At 40.8% G+C, this 17,725-nt stretch overlaps 1 protein-coding gene across 8 annotated transcripts in view; it reads left to right on the plus strand.

The window, feature by feature from the left end:
* The first annotated feature begins 8,071 nt into the window (after positions 1-8,071).
* The window catches only part of ankle2 (ankyrin repeat and LEM domain containing 2), a 90,194-nt gene continuing 80,540 nt past the window's right edge, over positions 8,072-17,725 (plus strand). For 2 of the 8 annotated variants that reach the window (XM_069932559.1, XM_069932560.1), the window contains exon 1: positions 8,073-8,181. The gene's annotated coding sequence lies outside the window, so the exon portion shown is untranslated. Of the gene's footprint in view, positions 8,209-16,157; positions 16,550-16,578; positions 16,770-17,725 lie in introns of those variants that run through there. The other 6 variants (XM_069932556.1, XM_069932557.1, XM_069932554.1 and 3 more) reach the window with 6 other exon arrangements.

Here is a 17,725-nt window from a genome sequence, read left to right on the forward strand (position 1 = left end):
CTTGTCGAACTGGTCATCTGCCTCGGCAAAAACAAACATGTTGAAAACCTCTAGTGCTTAAGTTCCCACCACCATAAGCAGCAGTGCAATCTTCCATGCATCCTGTTTGCTATTGTCTTGAAGATATAGCATGAATCGTTGTTTGATCAACCACCATCATGGTTGAAATTCTCAGTCCAATTCACAGCGTCACACAGCTTTCCATTGTCTCCTACTGGTACCCACTCCTGGTACCATGTGATGCTTCTTCTATTGTGATAAAGAAACTTGGGTTCTTTTATATTTTGTTATCAACTCACTATCTCGTGGGACACATCCATGTTGTGCATCTAACCTAAGGTGGGATATTCTGTCTCTGACGGTCTCTATTGGTCAGAAGGATCACCAACTCCCAAACGCCACAATGACATTCACGACCGTCTCTGCAGGAACTCTTTTGCTTCTATTTGTATTGGTAGGAGGGTGCCAGACACTAATGCCATCTTTCTGTGACTGCCGCGAATCAAAAGTAAACAAATGTTATGTACTTATGCACATGGCAATAAAAGAACATGAAAATGATGTTGCTTTAGCTCTGTACCATAATGTCTCTTTGGCATTCTGCACTTTTGGACTGTGCAAATTTGTGTGAGGATCCCTAACTGGGCTGCTTGCAAAACAACCTCTAACCCTGCATCTTGATACGTGCTGCAATAATGTAGGAGTTTAGAAATGGTTATTATTTTAATTGTAGGAGTTTAGAAACAGTTATTATTTTAATGGTAGGAGTTCTGAAACAGTTATAGAAGGTAGAAAGAAAAAGCAAGGAAAAAGCTAAAATGTTCTTTGTGTAAAATGGCGCATGAAAAAGCAGAACAGAGTAAACAAGATAACAGAGGAATTTAAGCAGACAAAGAAATATGCACGTACACACACAAAGAGCTTGTTGAATAGGGGGTGGGGAAAGGAGGTGTGAGCACGGGATAAGAGAAAGTTGGAGTCAGTCAAGAGTCAGACGAATAGGGAAAAGTGCCAAACCAATCCAAGAAGGACAAACGTAAGACAAATGTAAAAGGGGGTGAAGTAAAAATTGTATAAAAACAAAGAGGCTTCCCGCCCTCGGGGTACTTTCCCAAGGTAAGGGGAGAGTACCCAACCTTGCAATGTTGCAAATATAAATAAATGTTCTTTGTTCTCAACTTTGTCTCGAGCACATTTTGTGAATGCAAAGCCACTTCTCACAACTTGGGGGATTGTCCGGGACCACATTCCCTCCACTGACTGGTGCTTGTCTGAAAGGGGGTTGGTGCACCCCGGCTGATTTAGCCGGACTCCTGGTCATCGAGTGTCCGGCCAGTGGATGTAGCGAGTGGTATCCGAGAAGAGGCATTGAGAACAAACAACGGGACAGCCGTATAAGTGACGTGCTGGGAAGGCTCAACAGCCAGGTAAGATCTATTTATTTCCACCGTGGGTAGGGGAGGGAGCAAAAAGAAAGGTCTGAGAATAGGACCGGTTGACAGAATTCCCCCGGGAAGCTCATTGGGGAGACAATTGATGAATTGGGGTGCGGGAAAGACCCGCGGGAAAGATAAAAAGAAAATGATCCAGTACTGTTGCCACGAGTGGCCTGAGAATCCAATTAAGGGGTCTTCACTATTTTGGCCAAAATACGGTGAGGATTGGGTATGTCAGGCACTGAATATGTGGCTTTATGAAAATAGACCTGATGACTCCGAGAGCAGGGATTACGCTGCCTGTTGGTTATTTGTAGAATTGAACCAAATGGTGATGACTACAAGGGATCCGGCAAAACCTAAGGAACAGGAGCCCTTGGCTCCTCTCCCTGAAAATTGGGACCCCTTGCAGGCATTACCTCCACCATATCCTGAGCTGGCTCCTCCCTTGCCCTCTCCTCCCCGCCCGCTTTATCCTCCCCTCCCTACGTCTTCCACTCCAACCCCTCCATTACTCATTAATGAAAATGAACAAGAAAATATGATAAGGACTAGGTTACAAGCTAAGGGCCCTCCGCCGCCTCTTACCCCCCCAGGCATATAACCCAGGCTATACGGGATTATCGGAAGAGCAGTGTGAAACCCTCTGTGAGGAAGAAGCCGGGGAATTTGATTTGGGTCCTAGACGACGTAAGGGAGACCCCGCTTCACCAGGAGCCTGGGGACAGGACCCGTCCCAGGCGCATGTGTCCCCTTCGTGAGGTGCCTTTGGGAGGGTCCAGGAGGTGCGATGGGATTTGTTAATGTTCCGCTAACTAGTATGGAAGTGAGGAATTTTAAACGAGAAATGAAGTCTTTGATAGAGGACCCCCAAGCCTGTACAGAGCAATTAGATCAGTTTTTGGGACCAAATATTTACACCTGGAATGAACTAATGTCCATTTTTAAGGTTTTGTTTACTCTAGATGAGAGGGGAATGATTAGACAAGCGGGAATTAGAGTATGGGATCAGAAACACCAAGGAGGACCAGGAGCTGTGGCGGGAGAAGGTAAGTTTCCCTTGGTGAATCCAAATTGGGATAAAGGAACTGCTGAAGGCCGAACTCGAATGGAAGTATATAGGGCTAATTTAATAAAGGGAATGAGAGAGTCGGTACCCAAGGGGCAAAATTTTAAAAAGGCATTTGAAGTCCCTCAGGGCCCAGAGGAGACTCCTTCAGCTTTCTTGACTCGATTGCAGGCGGCAATACAGGGTTAGATATAAAGTCGCCGGCGGGGGAACAGTTAGTTTTGACAGGATTTGTTACAAATTCAGCCCCAGACATAAAGAAACTCCAAAAGACTGAAAATTGGCACGAACAGGGATTATCACAACTTCTACAAATAGCCCAGAGAGCTTACGTTCAGAGAAGTGAGGATAAGCAGAAAGGAAAGGTGAAAATATTAATGAAGGCAATAAAGGAAGTCGTAGATGGACAGCAGGGAAGTCAAAGACGCCGGACCAATGGTCCGGGCGGATGGATGGGAATGAGAGAAAAAGGAGGGCCAGGATTTGAAGGATGGGACGAACCACAGGGTCCCCGACCACGAGTGGGGGCCCCAAGAGGTGGTCCCAACAAAGGATGGCAGACAGGGCCCAAGGTTTGTTACTATTGTAAAAGAGAGGGACACTTCAAGAGGGAATGCCCTCAGAGGGCTAGGGACACACGGTCCTATGCCCTGATGGATGAGGAAGATTAGGGAAGTCAGGAATCTCCCGTAAAGAGTGCTGTGGGGCTGCATGGAGAACCATTGGTAAACTTAAGCATAGGACCCCACGAAGAGGACATGATCTTCATGGTAGACTCAGGAGCAGCTCGTTCTAGTATTCGAACCAAACCCAAAGGAACGGTGTCTAATGGAAAAGTAGTCATTTCGGGAGTCGGGGGATCTAATTTTGAAGTTCCAGAAGCAAGGGGCCTCAGGATACAAATGGGGAGAAAAGTAAAAAGGGGAGACATTCTACTGGTTCCCCAGGCAGGAGTTTGCCTGCTGGGACGGGATTTGCAGGATTTATTGGTTATTGGGACCCGGCCTCAAGGAAAGGGAATTGGGGTCCAGTTCTACACATTGACACAAGAAGATCGCGAGTTGATCGACCCCAAGGTGTGGGCCAAGAAGGGAAATAGAAGGGGGTTGGATGTTCCCCCACTTCGGGTCATGCTAAAAGACCCCAATCAGATTGTCAGACGAAAGCAATATCCAATCCCAATGGAGGGAAGGAAGGGGCTGCAACCCGTAATTGATCAATTATTATTGGATGGGTTATTTGAACCCTGTATGTCCCCCTTTAACACCCCAATACTGCCAGTTCAAAAACCAGACAGTACTTATCGGCTGGTACAGGACTTACGAGAGTTAAATAAGGTAATTCTGGCCCGATACCCCGTTGTGCCTAATCCATATACTATTATGGGAAAAATAGATCCAAATAGTAAATGGTTTAGTGTGATAGACCTGAAAGAAGCATTTTGGGCTTGCCCTCTGGATGAGGGTAATAGGGACATGTTTGCCTTTGAATGGGAAAACCCGTATACTGGACGAAAGAACCAGTATCGCTGGACAGTTCTCCCGCAAGGCTTTACAGAGTCCCCTAATCTGTTTGGCCAGGTATTAGAACAAGTATTGGAAGAAGCTCCAAAAAGATCAGACTGTCAACTAATACAATATGTAGATGATTTATTATTCACAGGAAAAGAACAGGAGGCTGTCAAACAATATACGGTGGATATGTTAACTTTCTGGGAGAAAAGGGGCTGAGAGTAAGTGAGGCGAAATTGCAATTTGTGCAGCCAGAGGTAAAATACCTGGGCCATCTAATTAGTCAGGGTGTCGGCGAATAAGCCCGGAGAGAATACGTGGTATTTTGCAGGTCCCACCTCCCAAGGATGCCCGAGAGCTCAGGAAGTTCCTTGGTCTGGTGGGATATTGCCGAATTTGGATAGAAAATTATTCTACTTTGTTAAAATTTTTGTATGATAAGTTAGCTGGCCTAGATAATTCTCTTGTTTGGACAGAGGAAGAAATGGAGGGATTTAAGAGGATAAAGAGTTGTCTCGCCAAGGCTCCAGTGTTGGCATTACCTGATTTGAATAAACCATTTGACTTATTTACTAATGCAAAAGATGGGGCAGCTAAGGGTGTATTGACCCAGGAGCGAATGGGGCTCCGGCAACCAGTGGCATTTTTGTCCAAAGTATTGGACCCAGTTTGCCGCAGATTGTGTCCAGGCTATTGCTGCCACCGCTGTCCTGGTAGAAGAGGGTCGAAAGATTACCTTTGGCGCACCCATGACTGTCCATACCCCGCACACAGTTAGAACTATTCTGTTACAGCGTGGGGGTAGATAGTTGACTGATTCGAGAATTCTAAAATATGAGGCAATTTTGATGGACCGAGATGACTTGACGCTGGTTACTAATCGGGACCAGAACCCAGCTGCATTCTTAGCATCTCCGTCAAGTGAGACGGCCTATGACCAGCTGGAACATGAGTGCTTGGAAATAATTGATTTTCAAACTAAGATCCGGAGCAATCTAGGGGATGAGCCTCTATGTGAGGGAGAGAGATGGTTTATAGATGTTTCTTCTCATTGTATAGAAGGAACTCGTTACAGTGGATATGGCATAGTGGATGGAAAAGATGGTTCTGTTATCGAAGCTGGTCGCCTCCCCAGTCTCTGGTCGGCTCAGACATGCGAATTATATGCACTGTGTCGAGCCCTCCAGGGGCTACAGGGGAAAGTAGGAACAATTCACACAGATTCTAAATATGTTTTTGGAGTTGTACATACCTTTGGAAAAATTTGGAAGGAACGGCGGTTAATTACAGGAAAGGGCCAAAAGTTAGTCCATGAAAATTTAATAATCAAATGTTTGGATGCTTTAATGCTGCCTAAGGAGGTGGCCGTGGTTCATGTACGGGGACATCAGATAGGGGAAAGCCCCGAAGCCCGAGGTAATAGACAGGCAGATGAGGTCGCAAAGGAAGCATCCATGGGAGAGACTATACAAATGTACGTGTTGTTACCTGTACCCCAGGAGTTACAGAAAAATCCTATTTTTACCGGGGCAGAGCAGAGGCAGATGGAGACACAGGGGATGTATAAAGCCTGAGATGGACTGTGGTGGACAACAGGCGGGTTACAAGTATTAAATCCGGCAGTAGCAAGACAGGTTATAAACGGACTCCATCTGCAATCGCACTGGGGAACACAGGCATTGGTTGATGCCTTTAGTAGCCGGTACTATTGCTTTGGTATTTATACCCTCGCTAAGCAAAGTGTTCAGGGGTGTCCCCTATGTTAACGGGTAAATAAAGCCTCCATGCGTAAGTCCATGAGTGGCGGTCGTGGCCTGACTGTGCGCCCCTTTCAGCGCATGCAGGGTGATTTCACTGAATTACCCAGGTTCGGTAATTATAAGTACCTGTTAGTAATGATGGACCACTTTACCCGTTGGGTTCAAGATTTTCATACTTCAAATGACCGAGCCGGAACAGTGGTTCGATTAATTCTAGAGCAGATAATTCCGTGATACGGAATTATCGAGACCATTGACTCGGATAGAGGACAACACTTTACGACCCGTGTGCTGCAGGAGGTCTGTAGATTTTTGGGCGTAGATTGGCAATTACATACCCCATGGCACCCTCAGAGTTCAGGACGAGTAGAACGTATGAATCAGATGCTTAAACTTCAGCTCACCCGCCTGTGTGCTGAGACAGGTCTCTCCTGGTTTAAATGTTTACCCCCGGCTTTGATTCGTATTCGTACCGCTCCCCGTATGAAATGATGTTCGGCCTTCCTTATCTGGGCTCCCATACAGACCTCCCAATACTGGAGGCAAATGACCAATTTATATCTAAGTATCTGCAGGAACTTTCCATCACGTTGGCTGATCTGAGAAGAAGGGGGATTCTAGCACAGACGCCGCCTTTGGAATTCCCCATACATACCATTCAACCCGGTGACTGGGTATTGATAAAGAGTTGGAAAGATGTTAAGTTGACGCCAACCTGGGATGGTCCTTTTTGTGTCCTTCTTGTTACAGACACTGCAGTTCGCACTCGAGAAAAGGGTTGGACGCATGTTCAGCGAGTAAAGCGTATCGTTCACCCCCCCGAGACTCACGAGGACCCACGGGACTCCGAGTGGTGGTCTGAGTTACACCCCGATAGAGTTAAATTGACTTTGCGAAAGAAGGATCCAAGAAAATGTTAAAAATTTGTCTTTTACTCTCTATTGTGGGGATGGGTTGTTTCATTGCTGCTGTTAAACTAATTGATGTTACAAGCTGTGTGAAAAATATTTGTTACCCCTCTGTTCCCAGCTGAGTTGTGAAAAGTCCTACTGGATACGGGGCAGCACTGAGGGAGGTGAGAAGGGAGGTGGAATGAGACAGGAGAGGATCTTTGAGGCTTGGTCGAATGTGCCAGTCCAATGCGTAGCAAATGTTACCTTTAAGATTTGCTCCTTCGGGGGCAGGACGTTTTTGGCTCTTTGGTGTCGTGGGGGCGGTGGGTCTCGTGGCTGTCCACCCCAGGGCTGGATATGTATGTCTCCTGGCTTCGGCAATCCAGGGGACCCCTTAATTAGAACGGCAACGTACCTGGAACTGGAAAAGACCATGGCTCCAACTACCACCTCCCCAGATGGAGTCCGTAGGAGCCTGTATGAGAGGGCCAGGAAACAGGCAAATAGACACAGAGTTGCGAGAGGTCCCGGGTTCAAATCCCGGTTGAGTCCCCAATTTGTGAGAAGTGCCTTCGCGTTCACAAAATATGCTCGAGACAAAAGTTGAGAACAAAGAACATTTATTTATATTTACAACATTGCAAGGTTGGGTACTCTCCCCTTACCTCGGGAAAGTACCCCGAGGGCGGGAAGCCTCTTTGTTTTTATACAATTTTTAATTCACCCCCCTTTACATTTGTCTTACGTTTGTCCTTCTTGGATTGGTTTGGCACTTTTCCCTATTCGTCTGACTCTTGACTGACTCCAACTTTCTCTTATCCCGTGCTCACACCTCCTTTCCTCACCCCCTTTGTGTGTGTACGTGCATATTTCTATGTCTGCTTAAATTCCTCTGTTATCTTGTTTACTCTGTTCTGCTTTTTCATGCGCCATTTTACACAAAGAACATTTTAGCTTTTTCTTTCTACCTTCTATAACTGTTTCAGAACTCCTACCATTAAAAAAACCTGTTTCTAAACTCCTATAATAACACTAAACTATAAGCTATTACATTTTGTATGAGGTGCGATATAAGGCGTTTGGCTGATCTTTATGATTCTTGGAATTTTCTCCAATTATTTACTACGTTTTAAAGTTTTATTCTGAACATTGTTCCTTTCTTCGATTAACGTTATCTGATTCTCAAACCATCGTTACGGGAAAATCTACTGCCTTTATCGTAATAGCAATTTGAAGAATCGATTAGTCTCCCCAATCCCTCTGACCAGTTCGACAAGGTTATCCAGATGTTTGATGGACACTGCTCACACGGTGAGCCAATGGGCTGTCGCCGGGGGAGTGACAGCGCCGCCAGCGGTGGGAGGAGTCTTCCCGGGTTCCCGAATGCGCTGCCTGACGCAGGCACATCGTTGGTCACGTCTGCCTGGGCGGGGCCCGTGGCGGCCGACAGTTTGAACGGGCCCGTGGCGGTGATGGTTGGACGTGCGGCTGCGGAGGTGGAATGCTCGTGAGGTGGGTGATGTCTTCTCGGGTGAAAAGGTGGGGAGTGAAAGCTCGTGTTTGACTCCAGGTGAGGGGGCTCCTTGCACTGCACGTCGGTGCCGGGTTGTCTCACGTCGCCCGGTCGGGAGCCGCCACCACCCCTGGCTCGGCCAGGCCGCGGGCCTCTCGCTCTGGCTCCTGCCCCAGCACACGCATTCCCTTTCACTTTCCATTTGCTATGGTTTATTGGTGCTTCAAAGGACAGTCGCACCAGGATCTTTCTTCCATCCATCAATGGTGATGTAGTTGGCTGTAAACAATGTCCGAGTCTAATCACCTTGACCTCCGTTTCTTTCGAGGAATGGAACTATTCACTCAAAGAGTGGAGAAGAATTTAAGAAGAAAATCTCAAGGTTTCAGTGGCCCTTCCCCCGTCATTTGATTATTCATGATAGTTTGCATAACATTAGTCACTAAACAAGGTTTCCAACGTGCAACACTTTTACGAATGCTGAGATTTCCCACGGTAAAACGAAAAGGCTGACCTGTCAATTGATTTCAAGTTTATGGTGACCAAGGTGATCGCCTTGGATACACAAACCGTTATAAGTTTAATAAATGGAATGGTTGTGATATGGGGTATGTGAAATATAATGTCTTTTGAGGAAAATGTGGGAAGTATACTGCAGATGTGATAGATTGGAAATACTGCCAAGTCATACCAAAAGCTCTCTGAACCCTTCTCCATTAACAATGGCTTGAAGCAAGGCTGTGTTCTCGCACCAATCCTCTTTTCAATCTTCTTCAGCATGATGCTGAACCAAGCCATGAAAGACCTCAACAATGAAGACGCTGTTTACATCCGGTACCGCACGGATGGCAGTCTCTTCAATCTGAGGCGCCTGCAAGCTCACACCAAGACACAAGAGAAACTTGTCCGTGAACTACTCTTTGCAGACGATGCCGCTTTAGTTGCCCATTCAGAGCCAGCTCTTCAGCGCTTGACGTCCTGCTTTGCGGAAACTGCCAAAATGTTTGGCCTGGAAGTCAGCCTGAAGAAAACTGAGGTCCTCCATCAGCCAGCTCCTATCGCACATAGCCAGGTTGAATGTATAAATGTTCCAACTTTTATACCACACCTAAAACACGAGTCTGGACTTTCAGATTTTAAACCATGTAATTTTTGCAGTGTAAGGTAAAATTAGTGCATAAAATTGTATTGTACCAATCTATATCTGACATTAATAAATGATGTCATATTATCAGAACACAATTTTGACCAATTTTGTTCTTGAATCCTTTTCCCCAATTCCATCTGCCACCTTTCCCTTGATTTGTGCAAGCCTGGTTTCAGGCTATTGCTCTACAATAGGAAATACATCTTAGATATAAATTGACTTGTAGTGATCTCATTTCAAAAAAGAGCCTCTGTGTCACGACACATTGGCTGGTCCTAAACGATCTCTTAAAAAAAACCGCATCTATGTTTTAGCTGTTCAAATATTGGGTCCTTTGTTGTTTGTCTTTTACATTAATGATTTGGATGATAGGATGGTAAATTGGGTGAATAAATATGCGGACGATAGAAAAATAGGGGGAGTTGTGGAAAGTGAGGATGGTTTTTGTGGACTGCAGAAGGATTTGGACTGCTTGGAAGAGTGGGCTGAAAGATGGTGGATGAAGTTTAATATCGATAAGTGTGAAGTGTTTCATTTTGGGAAGAATAATCAAAACAGGACATAATCAGTGAAGGGGAGGGCATTGAGGAACGCAGAGGAACAGAGATCTTGGAATAACAGTTCAGCATTCTTTGAAGGTGGAGTCTCATGTAGATAGAGTGGTAAAGAAGGCTTTTGGTATGCTGGCCTTTATAAATCGTAGCATAGAAAAATAGGAGCTGGGAGATGATGTTGAGACTGTTCAAGGCATTGGTGAGGCCAAGTTTGGAGAATCGTGTGCAGTTCTGGTCTCCAAATTAGAGGAAGGATATCAATAAGGTAGAGAGGGTGCAGAGATTTACTAAAATGTTGCCTGGATTGCATATACTAGAATACGGAGAAAGATTGAGTAGACTGGGCCTTTATTCATTGGAGCGTAGAAGATTGAGGGGGGATTTGATAGAGATGATGTGAATAGTCTCTTCCCCTTGAGGGGAGGAGAGATTGGAACGAGGGGTCATAAGTTAAGGGTTAGCGGGAAAAACTTTAGAAGTAACATAAGAGGAAGCTTCCTCACTCAGAGAGTAATGGCTAAGTGGAATGACCTTCTGGAAGAGGTGGTTGCAGCAGGGTCAGTTTTGTCATTTAAGAGGAGGTTTGATGAGTACATGGATGTGAGGGGGTTGGAAGGTTATGGGCAGGGAGCAGATAGGTGGAACTAATGGAGTTTCACTTAAATTGAACGATTATGGCCTGTTTCTGTACTGTAATTGTTATATGGTTATATAAATTGTCCTTGTTAATAACAATCCTCGATACACTTGATCCCTTTATGGAGCCAAGTATCAAGAATTTTATTCCTAATATCATTGATTTTAACTTTGTTTTTGTTTTTGATATTGTTTTTGAAGATAACCCCATCTTTATTCATTTGTTGCCATATTCAAGTTATGTGTTTTAGAATGGAGTTATCTGTCTTTCCAGGCAATAATTTAATATTCCATTTATAAATGAAATCTTCTGCTCTTTTCACCCACCAATATGAGCCCAATCTGGAATATCCCCTCCTTCAAATAAAGAAGCTATAAATTTGAATTGGGCAGCCAAATGATATTTTAAAAAATTGCTTAATCATAGTCCACCCAATGAATAATCCCAAGTAAGTTTCTCTTTTTTTTTAATTTTTATTTTTCACACTATAAACCACATTGATCAAGATACATACATTTTCCCTCTTGAACATATACAATGTCGTTTTCTCTCCCTCCTCCCCTCCCTCCCTCCCTACCTCCCCTCCCATTCATTTAAAGTTCAGAAAATAGGATACATTAAACCCGTCAAACAATGATGTCACTCAATAAAAACAAACAAGAAATTCCACTGAGTCAGTTCTTTTCATTCTCTTCTCCTTCTGTCATTTTTGGTGGCAGATGTCCCCGGTAGGTTTTCTCTATTATGTTTCATGTATGACTCCCATATTTGTTCAAATATTGTAATATTACTTCTTAAATTATATGTTATTTTTTCTAATGGAATACATTTATTCATTTCTATATACCATTGTTGTATTCTCAAGTTATCTTCTAATTTCCAGGCTGACATAATACATTTTTTTGCTACACCTAGGGCTATCATAACAAATCTCTTTTGTGCACCATCCAAATCAAGTCCAAATTCTTTGTTTGTTACTTAGGAGGAAGATCTCTGGGTTTTTTGGTATATTGCTTTTTGTGATTTTATTTAATATCTGGTTTAGATCTTCCCAAAATTTTTTCACTTTCTCACATGTCCAGATTGCATGAATTGTTGTTCCCATTTCCTTTTTACAGCGAAAACATCTGTCAGATGCTGTTGGGTCCCATTTATTTAACTTTTGAGGTGTAATATATACCCTGTGTATCCAGTTATATTGTATCATATGTAACCTCGTATTTATTGTATTTCTCATAGTTCCGGAGCATAACTTCTCCCATGTTTCCTTCTTTATCTTTATGTTTAGATCTTGTTCCCATTTTTGTTTAGTTTTACCATTTGTTTCCTCATTCTCCTTTTCTTGTAGTTTAATATCCATGTTTGTTACAAATTTTTTGATTATCATTGTGTCTGTAATCACATATTCAAAATTACTTCCCTCTGGTAACCTCAGACTGCTTCCCAATTTGTCCTTCAAGTAGGATTTCAGTTGGTAGTATGCCAACACTGTATCGTGAGTTAGATTATATTTATCCTTCCTTTGTTCAAAGGATAATAATTTATTTCCCGAAAAGCAATTTTCTATTCTTTTGATCCCTTTTTTCTCCCATTCTCTAAAGGAAAGGTTATCTATTGTAAAAGGGATTAGCTGATTTTGTGTCAGTATTAGTTTTGGTAGTTGGTAATTTGTTTTATTCCTTTCTAAATGAATCTTCTTCCAAATATTGAGCAGATGATGTAATACTGGAGAATTCCTACATTGTACCAATTTTTCATCCCATTTATATAATATATGTTCAGGTATCTTCTCCCCTATTTTATCTAGTGCAATCTGGCTTTTCCCTTGTTTGATAAAAATCTGATAGGTATCTTAATTGTGCGGCTCTATAATAATTTTTAAAGTTTGGCAGTTGTAAGCCTCCTTGTTTATACCATTCTGTTAATTTATCTAGTGCTATCCCCAGTTTCCCCCCTTTCCATAAAAATTTCCTTATTATTTTCTTTAACTCCTTGAAGAATTTCTCTGTTGGGCGTATTGGTAATGACTGAAATAGGTATTGTATCCTTGGGAAAATGTTCATTTTAATACAGTTTATCCTACCTATTAGTGTTAGTGGTAAGTCTTTCCAATGCTCTAAGTCGTCCTGTAATTTTTTCATTAGTGGATAATAATTAAGTTTATATAGATGGCCGAGGTTTTTATTTATTTGTATACCTAGGTATCGCATCGCTTGCGTTTGTCATCTGAATGGTGATTCTTTCTTAAATTTTGAGAAATCCGCATTATTCATTGGGATTGCCTCACTTTTATTTGCGTTAATCTTGTACCCCGACTCTTCTCCATATTCCTTCAATTTCCTATGTAATTCCTTTATTGATATTTTTGGTTCTGTTAAGTATACTATAATATCATCTGCAAATAAACTGATTTTATATTCCTTGTCTTTTATTTTTATCCCTTTTATTTTATTTTCTGTTCTTATCAGTTCTGCTAGTGATTCTATGGCTAACGCGAACAATAAGGGCGATAGTGGGCATCCCTGCCTTGATGATCTGCTTAAGTTAAATTGTTTTGATATATATCCATTTACTGTCACTTTCGCCAATGGCCCCTTATATAATGCTTTAATCCAATTAATATTTTTCTCTGGTAAACTGAATTTTTGTAGTACTTTGAATAAATAATTCCATTCTACTCTGTCAAAGGCCTTCTCTGCGTCTAAAGCAACCGCTACTGTTGGAGCTTTATTTCCTTCTACTGCATGAATTAAGTTAATAAATTTACAAATATTGTCTGTTGTTCGTCTTTTTTTAATAAATCCAGTTTTATCAATCTGGTTGATTACTTCCAGAAGGGGAGGAATTAATAAATCTTTAAATGTTTTATAGAATTCTATTGGGAATCCATCCTCTCCTGGTGTTTTATTATTCGGTAGTTTTTTTATTATCTCTTGTATTTCTACTATTTCAAATGGTTCTGTTAATTTATTTTGTTCCTCTGTTTGTAATTTCGGTAGTTCAATTTTAGTTAAAAATTCATCTATTTTGTCTTCTTTCCCTTCGTTTTCAGTTTGATATAATTGTTTGTAGAATTCTCTGAAGTTTTCATTAATCTCGTTAGATTATATGTGATTTGCTTGTCTTTTTTCCTTGATGCCAATTCCATTCTCTTAGTTTGTTCTGTCTTAAGCTGCCACGCTTAAATTTTGTGCGTTTTTTCTCCTAGCTCATAATATTTCTGTTTTGTCTTCATTATGTACTTCTCCACCTTATATGTTTGTAGTGTTTCATATTTTATTTTTTATCTGCCAATTCTCTTTTAGTTGTGTCTTCCTTCATTGCTAATTCTTTTTCTATATTTGCTATTTCCATTTCCAACTGTTCTGTTTCCTGATTGTAGTCCTTCTTCATCTTGGTTACATAACTTGTTATTTGCCCTCTGATGAACGCTTTCATTGCGTCCCATAGTATAAACTTGTCTTTCACTGATTCCGTATTTATTTCAAAGTACATTTTAATTTGCCGTTCAATTAATTCTCTAAAATCCTGCCTTTTAAGTAGCATGGAGTTTAATCTCCATCTATACATTATTGGAGGGATGTCCTCTAACTCTATTGTCAATATCAGGGGTGAGTGGTCCGATAATATTCTAGCTTATATTCTGTTTTCCTAACTCTGTCTTGCATGCGAGCTGATAACAGGAATAGGTCTATCCTTGAGTATGTTTTATGTCTACCCGAATAATATGAATATTCCTTTTCCTTGGGGTGTTGTCTCCTCCATATATCCAAAAGTTGCATTTCTTCCATCGATTTAATTATAAATTTGGTTACTTTGTTCTTTCTGTTAATTTTTTTCCCAGTTTTATCCATGTTTGAATCCAAATTAAGGTTGAAATCCCCTCCTATTAGTATGTTCCCTTGCGTGTCTGCTATCTTCAAAAAAATATCTTGCATAAATTTTTGATCTTCTTCGTTAGGTGAATATACATTGAGTAAATTCCAAAACTCCGAATATATCTGACATTTTATCGTTACATATCTCCCTGCTGGATCTATTATTTCCTCTTCTATTTTAATTGGTACATTTTTACTGATTAATATAGCTACTCCTCTAGCTTTTGAATTACATGACGCTGCTGTTACATGTCCTATCCAATCTCTCTTTAATTTCTTGTGCTCCACTTCAGTTAAGTGTGTTTCTTGCACGGAAGCTATATCAATTTTTTCTTTTTTCAGTAAATTTAGCAGTTTCTTCCTTTTGATTTGGTTATGTATCCATTAATATTTAAAGTCATATAGTTCAACATAGCCATTTCATACTTTGTTTATCTTTCCTTTCCGTTTCCTCATCATCACCTTTCCTTCTTATCCATTTCTGCTTTCTTTTTTTGAACACTTTATAAGACAACATTTCTAAAACATCAAACATTTCCCTTATTCTCCTTTCTAACATTTCTTTAACCCCACTATCCCCTCCCCTTCCTGAGTTGACCTGTATCCCTTGTCGGGCAAGGACATCTCCCCTCTCCATTTGGATTTGCAAATTCACTCGCAAGCGTCAACTGATTTCGCAGTGACCGTAACTTTCCCACCCAGCCCCCCCCAGAAAAGATTTTAATTTTCATATACAACAAAGGTCACTCTCTTAATTCCCCCCCCCATACTTCCTTTCTTCCCTTTCTTTCCCTTCTTAATTCTTACCTATATTCTATTTTTCTACACATACATACATATATATATATATATATACATACATACACACATACCTTTAGTTTGCGGTCATTTTTGTTCTCGTTACATATCTTCCTCTCTCTGTCTGTTTTGTAGTTGTTCTGCAAATTTTCTTGCTTCCTCCGGATCCAAGAATAGTCTGTTTTGTTGCCCTGGAATAACTATTTTAAGTACCGCTGGATACTTTAGCATAAATTTATATCCTTTTTTCCATAGGATCATTTTTGCTGCATTAAACTCCTTCCTCTTCTTCAGGAGTTCAAAACTTATATCTGGATAGAAAAAAAATTTTTGACCTTTGTATTCCAGTGGTTTTTTGTCTTCTCTTATTTTCCTCATTGCTTTCTCCAATATATTTTCTCTTGTTGTATATCTTAAGAATTTTACTAGAATGGATCTTGGTTTTTGTTGTGGTTGTGGTTTAGGGGCTAATGTTCTGTGTGCCCTTTCTATTTCCATTTCTTCCTGTAGTTCTGGTCTTCCTAGGACCCTGGGGATCCATTCTTTTATAAATTCTCTCATATTCTTGCCTTCTTCATCTTCCTTAAGGTCCACTATCTTTATATTGTTTCTTCTATAATTTTCCATTATATCTATCTTCCTAGCTAACAGCTCTTGTGTCTTTTTAACTTTTTTATCAGATTCTTCTAATTACTTTTTTAAGTCCTCTACTTCCATTTCTACTGCTGTTTCTCGTTCTTCCACCTTGTCCACTCTTTTTCCTATATCTGACATGATCATATCTAATCTATTCATTATTTCTTCTGTACTTTTTACTCTTTTTATTTCACTGAATTCTTGTAACTGCCATTCTTTTACTGATTCCATATATTCTTTTAAAAAAAAATATCCATTGTCTTGCCCTTCCCTTCATCTTCCATTTCTCTGTTCTTCCTCTTCTTCTTCTGAGTCCATTCCAGGATCTGTGTACTTTACCTCTGTCTCTTCTGGTTTTCTTGTTGGTTTGTTTGTTTTATTTTGTTGGGTATTTTTAGTCTTCTTATTTTTATTAGCAGTGTCTTGCTGCTGGTCTTCTTCCTCTGGGTTGGCCATTTGTTGTTTCTTTGATTTCTTTTTACTCTCTTCTTTCTTGCTCTCGTTATTTTCTGTATCTTCCTCTTGCTGTTTTGTTGTGGCTGTCAATCTCAGCTGTGGAGATCGACTCCTCAGCTGGTCCCCCCTCCCGTCAGTGTTATTTTTGTCTTGCGCATCGCGCATGCACGAGTAGTGAGTCATTTTTGTAGTCCCGAGTTCAGGACTTCAACTGACCTTAGGGAGCGGGCTTCTCTCTCCGCGGCGGGCCTCCTCGGACAGGTAAGGCCTGCACCTTCTTCTTCCGATGACCTTTCTTCTTCTCTTCTTCCTGTTGCTTTTGACTTCTTTTTTCACTGCCATTTTCTCCACACCTTTATTTTCACTTTATTTTGGTTTTTGTGTTTGTGCCTTCGTTTTTTCACTGTCTTTATTTTACTTTTCTGGAGAGGGCTGGAGTTCCCCAACCGACCACTACTCCATCACGTGACTCCTCCCCCAAGTAAGTTTTTCCATGAAGATTTGGCATCTTAGAATTTGATGTGAATTGTCTAACGTGCTTGTTCCCAAAATTTTTTTACTTTCTCACATGTCCAGATTGCATGAATTGTTGTTACCATTTCTTTTTTACATCGAAAACATCTATCAGATACTGTTGGGTCCCATTTATTTAACTTTTGAGGTGTAATGTATAGCCTGTGTTTCCAGTTATATTGTATCATACGTAACCTCGTATTTATTGTATTTCTCATTGCTCCGGAGCATAACTTCTCCCATGTTTCCTTTTTTATCTTTATATTTAAATCTTGTTCCCATTTTTGTTTAGTTTTACCATTTGTTTCCTCATTCTCCTTTTCTTGCAGTTTAATATACATATTTGTTATAAATCTTTTGATTAACATTGTATCTGTAATCACATATTCAAGGTTACTTCCCTCTGGCAAACAGAAACTGCTTCCTAATTAATCCTTCAAGTAGGATCTCACTTGGTAATATGCCAGCGCTGTATCTCCAGTTAATTTGTACTTATCTTTCATTTGTTCAAAGGATAAGTATCTATTTCCTGAAAAACAATTTTCTATTCTTTTAATCCCTTTTTTTTCCCATTCTCTAAAGGAAAGGTTATCTATTGTAAAAGGGAGTAACTTGTTTTGCGTCAATATTAGTTTTGGTAATTTGTTTTATTTCTTTCTACATGAATCTTCTTCCAAATATTGAGGAGATGATGTAATACTGGAGAAGTTCTATGTTGTACCAATTTTTCATCCCATTTATATAATATGTGTTCAGGTATCTTTTCCCTATTTTATCTAATTCTAATCTCGTCCAATCTGGCTTTTCCCTTGTTTGATAAAAATCTGATAGGTATCTTAATTGTGCAGCTCTATAATAATTTTTAAAGTTTGGCAGTTGTAAGCCTCCTTGTTTATACCATTCTGTTAATTTATCTAGTGCTAT

Source organism: Narcine bancroftii, chromosome 4 (genome assembly GCF_036971445.1).
Source record: "Narcine bancroftii isolate sNarBan1 chromosome 4, sNarBan1.hap1, whole genome shotgun sequence".
Classification (NCBI taxonomy): Eukaryota; Metazoa; Chordata; class Chondrichthyes; order Torpediniformes; family Narcinidae; genus Narcine; species Narcine bancroftii.